The sequence below is a fragment of the Balaenoptera acutorostrata genome, chromosome 19, assembly GCF_949987535.1.
Source record: "Balaenoptera acutorostrata chromosome 19, mBalAcu1.1, whole genome shotgun sequence".
Taxonomy (NCBI): domain Eukaryota; kingdom Metazoa; phylum Chordata; class Mammalia; order Artiodactyla; family Balaenopteridae; genus Balaenoptera; species Balaenoptera acutorostrata.
In genome coordinates, this window is record NC_080082.1 from 51280611 (window position 1) to 51286722 (window position 6112).

Consider the following 6112-nt stretch of genomic DNA (forward strand, 5'->3'; position numbering starts at 1 on the left):
TCAACTATTATCAACTCATTGCCAATCTTGTTTTATCTATTCCCCTACCCACTCAACCCCTTCCCCAATTATCTGAAGCAAATTTCAGACAGATTTAATTTTTCTTATAAATATTTCCATAAATATTTTTAAACATAAGAACTATTTTTTGAATGACATAATCATAATATCATTATCATACCTAAATATTAACAGTAATTCCTTTATATAATCACATGTCCAGTGAGGGTCCAAATTTTCCTGATTGGTTCCTTTTTTTTTTTTTTTTTTTACCAGTTTGTTCAAATCAGGAAATCAGGATCCAGAGAAATTCCATACATTGCAACTGGTTGGTTTGTTTTCTAATCTTTTAAAAAAGATTTCCCCCTCCCTTTCTTTTTTCTTGCAACTCTTTATTCATGAAAACCAGGTAATTTGTTCAGGACTTTCCCAAAGTATGAAATTTGTTGACTCTATTCCCTTGGTTTCATCTCATGCTCCTCTGTCCCTGGTAATTCTTAAAAACTAAAGAGCTAAAGCCTTAATCAGATTTTGGTTTAATGTTTTTTTGTTGTTGTTGTTTTGTTTTGGCTGTGCTGCGTGGCTTGTGGGATCTTAGTTCCCCAACCAGGAATTGAACCCAGGCCCTTGGCAGTGAAAGCGTGGAGTCCTAACCACTGGACCACCAGGGAATTCCCTAGAATGCTAGAATGCATTATTGACCCCCAAATTCTTCACACTTCCCTGAATCCACCCATGTTTCCATTATCTCTTGCTGCATAATGTATCACCCCCAAATTTGGTGGTTTAAAGCAATCATCATTAATTATTATCTCGTGGTTTTGTGGTTGACTAGAGCTTAGCTAGGCAGTCCTCTCTCAGGTCCTTTCATGCATTTGCAGTCAGATAGTGGCTCATAATTGCTTTCACTTTAAAGTATTTTATTTATTTATTTATTTATTTATTATTTATTTAGTTGCGTTGGGTCTTCGTCGCTGCGAGGGCTTTCTCTAGTTGCAGTGAGCGGGGGCTATTCTTCATTGCAGTGTGTGGGATTCTCAATGCAGTGGCTTCTCTTGTTGCGGAGCACGGGCTCTAGGCACGCGCGGGCTTCAGTAGTTGTGGCACGCGGGCTCAGTAGTTGTGGTGCATGGGCTTAGTTGCTCCGTGTCATGTGGCATCTTCCTGGACCGTACTTCGGCAGGCGGATTCTTAACCACTGCACCACCAGGGAAGCCGTTGCTTTCACTTTAGATTTTTCTTGTTTTAATGTAACATGAAGTGGTCATCTGTAGAGTCAGTTCATTCTTGATACTTTGTGATTCTCAATTTGTAGAACTATTTCTACTTTATCCTTCATTTTACCTTCCCAAGAATTTTCAATAACTGTTCACTTCTTGCCTTTACTTCTTTATACTTTGCTTCCCATTAAGTGATCACATTTTTCATCACCTAGATTTCAACATCTTTCTTTTCAAGTTTCAACTTTAGTCTTTCAATTCTTCCATGTTTCAGAACCACTTATTGATTGTGTTCATGAGCTGTACAATAATCTGTTTCATTATAGCCTACAAATTGTTCTCTTTCATCCTCTGTTAACCAAATTTTCAGAAAAGGAGACCTGATTAAAATGAAGAGGTGTTTATTTGGGGTTTGTTAGGACTGCAACCAAGGAGATACAGATTTAAGAAGCACCTAAACTGTGTTCCGCTGGGCTACAAAATGGAGGAAGCTTATAAAGGCAAAAAACCACAAGTTTACATAAATTGCTTTTCAAGAGTTAGGATTGGAGCTGCCACGAAAAGAGTGCTTGTTAAGCAAGGATTGGTTGGGGTTCAAAATGATTACACAGTTTCAAAGTTACATAGCCACACAAATATAAGGTTATAGCTAGCAGCTGCTAGCAGATATTGTTTTGAAAACTTGGCTGGTGGTGTCCTTGAGTTTGATATAGTTCAAAAAATTCAAGCTCTCAGTGATGCAGGAATATGTCTGAAACCACGTCCACAGTGGCCACATGGCTCCATTTTTTCCCCACTTTATTTTTTATTTTTATACAATTTTTAAAGGTTACTTTCCATTTACACTTATTACAAAACATTGGCTATACTCCCCATGTTGTACAATACATCCTTGAGCCTATCTTACACCCAATAGCTTATGCCTCCCACTCCCCCACTCCCCCACTCCCTCACTCCCCCACTCCCCCACTCCCCCACTCCCCCACTCCTGTATTTGCCCCTCCCCTCCACTGCTAACCACTAGTTTGTTCTCTATATCTGTGAGTCTGCTTCTTTTTTGTTATATTCACTAGTTTGTTGTATTTTTTAGATTCCACATGTAAATGACATCATGCAGTATTTATCTTTCTCTGTCTGACTTATTTTACTTAGCATAATTCCCTCCAAGTCCACCCATGTTGCTGCAAATGGCAAAATTTTGCTCTTTTTTTATGGCTGAGTAAAATTCCATTGTATATATATACCACATCTTCTTTATCCATTCATCTGTTAATGGACACTTAGGTTGCTTCCATGTCTTGGCTATTGTACATAGTGCTGCTGCTACTGACCAGGGTTCTTGGACCCTTTAATCAATAGAAATTGATAAGAGGCCAGATGAGAAATTCAGGCAAGGCTTTATTGGGACTTGTGCTACAGCACAAGGGAGCAAGAACAAGTAACAGACGTCCTTGCCCGATCCTTGAGGAGGGGCAGCTGGTCCCTTAAATGCGTGCGAGTAGGAGCCGATCAGTGGGTTGGGCCATGTTCAGGGATCATTTGCTCCCAGCACCTCAGGGTTTTGGCCTTTTTGTATCTTATTGTTCATAATTGCCCTGACTCTGCATGTGTGCAGTTATTTTTAGTCTCTTATAGTTTCCTTTGTATTTTGTTGCTGGAGGAGACATTTGTCCAGGTGCAAGCACTCCAGTATAGGGTCCCAGGTCCCAGGTGCCAGCCTGTCTCACTGCTATGAACATTGTGGTGCATGTATCTTTTCAAATTAGAGGGTTTTTTTTTTTCAGATATATACCCAGGAGTGGGATCACATGGTAACTCTATTTTTAGTTTGTTAAGGAACCTCCGTACTGTTTTCCATAGTGGCTGCACCAATTTACATTCCCACCAACAGTGTAGGAGGATTTCCTTTTCTCTGCACCCTCTCCAGCATTTATTACTTGTAGACTTCTTGGGGATGGCCATTCTGATCGGTGTGAGGTGATACCTCATTGTAGTTTCGATTTGCATTTCTCTAATAATTAGCGATGCTGAGTACCTTTTCATATGCCTGTTGGGCATCTGTATGTTCTCCTGAATTCTGTGCTGGGTTTAACAATGAAAGCTCATGTTGAGTGCTACACATGGTATGGGAGGATTTCTGAAATTTTCTTAAAAGCAAGATTCCTGAGTTCATTTTCTTCCCTCTATTGCTATTCCTTCATTTTTCTTCTTTTCTCTCCTCTTCTCATTTGTAGTTGACTTGTTTCCCAAAGTTTGAGACTTTCTAGTATTCCAATCTTTACCTTTTCCAGGCTCAGAATTAGAACCACTGTCACTCTCTGCTTGTAACAGGGCAAAACAAGAAGCAGTAGTGGGAACAGAACTAAATACCACTGAGGCTATTGTAAAGATTTTTCTTTTAAAATACTTGTGTCAAGAATAAGTCCTCATTCATGAATGAAAGCTAGATTTCACCCGTAGACTCCTAACTGATGCTCCAAAACATATTCGCACAAAGTACATAGAGAAAGATAGAGTGCTGGGTGAGATCTAACTCAAGCAGAGTAGCAGCTTCAAAAACTGGAGGGTCCCATGAACTGGCAGTGTCTCTAGGTCACAGCCACAGCTTAGGCACATGGGCCTGGGGTCTGGCACTGGTCTCTCATGTCGAATCCCCATCCACCTGCCCTGGGCACAGCAGAGTGGCCACATCACTTCAGGGGCTCCAGAGTGCGTGCCCACCTATATTGCCTTTTGTGACCTACCCTTGGAAGTCATATACTATCATTTCCAACCACAGGCTCAACTAGTTCAAGGAGAGGGACCATTGAATTTCTCTTCTTCTCAAAGTCATATTGAAAGAATATGTGAGATAGGGAGATCTTATTGCGACTATTTGGAAAAAAAAACAATCAGTCACAACACTCTTGCCTTGAGTGCACTATATGCAAGATATAGTTTCCCTGCCCTTTATTTTGGATTTGGCCATGTGAGTTGCTTTGGACAATGTGCACATTCTGAGCCTAGGCCTTAAGAGGTTTTGTGTATTTCCAGTTTCCCTCTTCATTTTTAGCCACTGCCATGAGAAATATGTGCCCTGGCTACCTTACTGTCCAGAGACAATGAGAGCTGCCCCAGTCAAATCACCTCAGCTTAACCCATGGAGGAAAAGCTAACCCCCAGCCAACCTGCAGATGTGTGAATGACTATAAATGCTTGTTGTTTTAAACAAACTTTCTCACATTTCTTTTTTTTTAATTAATTAATTTATTGTTTGGCTGCGCTGGGTCTTAGTTTCGGTACGCGGGATCTTCGTTGCCACATGCGGGATCTTTAATTGTAGCATGTGGGATCTTTAGTTGCGGCATGAGGGATCTAGTTCCCTGACCAGGGATGGAACCCAGGCCCCGTGCATTGGGAGTGCAGAGTCTTAACCACTGGACAACCAGGGAAGTCCCACATCTCTTTTTCATGGTGAACTTAAGGAAGTTTTTTTGGCTTTTTTGATTGACCCCAGTTAGCCATAATACCCTAATTGTGCAGAATAATCTTTATCAATTATTATCACTTTGGACACAATACTCAAGAGGCTAAAAAGAAAACAGCTTCATTTTTGTCTCTCACTGTCTCTTTAAACATGCTCAGTGGAGCTAGATCTTCTTCGAACCTCTTAAAATTTAATTAGAGATCATGATTTTTCTGATAACTCCTACTTACTACAAATGGCTTCAGCTCAGTAATATAAATATGCAGTCTTCATGGCAGATTGAAAATTAAAACTTCTTCTGCTTTGATCTGCTTGCAGTTTATGGCAAATAGTATTTTCCAAAAATGGCTGTGACTATATTTTTGTTTCCACGTGGTCTTCCAGAACCTTGCCACTTTCCCATCAGGAAGTGGAGTCCATGTTCCCTCCTTTTGAATCTGGATGGGCTTTTAAAACTGTAAGTGGAAATGATGTTATGTGATTCTGAGGCTAGACATAAAAGGTGGTACAACTTCCATCTGGATCTTTCTTGGGACTCTTGCCTTGAGAACCTTGAGCTGCAATGTAAGATGTCTTAGGCTACCATGCTATTAAGAAGCTTAAACTACCCTACACAGAAACACCACCTGGAGAAACCTTGAGATTACATGAAATAAGAGATGTTCAGCCAGCTCCCAGTTGCTCCTGGAACTTCACACTGTTCCATGTTCAGCTATCATGAAAAATCTGAGCCAGAGCTGTCCAGATAGGCTGCTTCTGAATTCGTGACCCAGAGAAGCCATGAAAGATAATAAATGGTTGCTGTTGTTTGAAACCGTTAAACTCGAGAGACTGGATATACAAACACAATACCAGATCGTATACGACAACAGAGCTCTGACCCACAAACTCTGCAGTAAACAGCTGGTTTCCAACCAGAAAACCAAACTACAACTTTGGCAGCAATCAGCCCAGAACAGTCAGAACTTGGTCAATACCAGCTTCCCTATTTTTTGCCTCTGCTTCCAACTCAGAACCAACCAGAGAAAGCCAAACCATCACCCCCAAACCAATCACATAAGTTGCACTGCTTGTAGTTGGCCCACCTCCAGCTTCTCTATGCCAATAACCTCCATTCAGAATATACCTGAAGCCTTCCCTTTTTTCACTATAAAGCTTTGCCACTCCCCTGCCTGCCTTTGAGTCTCTGCCAAACACAGGTGACCGTGGCCTGTAATACCAGTCATTTGAAACAACCTAATGATAAAGAGAAACATTAATTACATAAGTGGCATGTAGAATTTACAGAATATTGTGGAAAACCCCTTAATGTTCAATATACATGTGATTTAAAAAGTAGGTTAAGAAAATACAAATATTAATGTGAAAGGATACTAGTTTAAATATAGCTATGTCTAAATACAGAAATTACTGTTTGTTTGTTTAT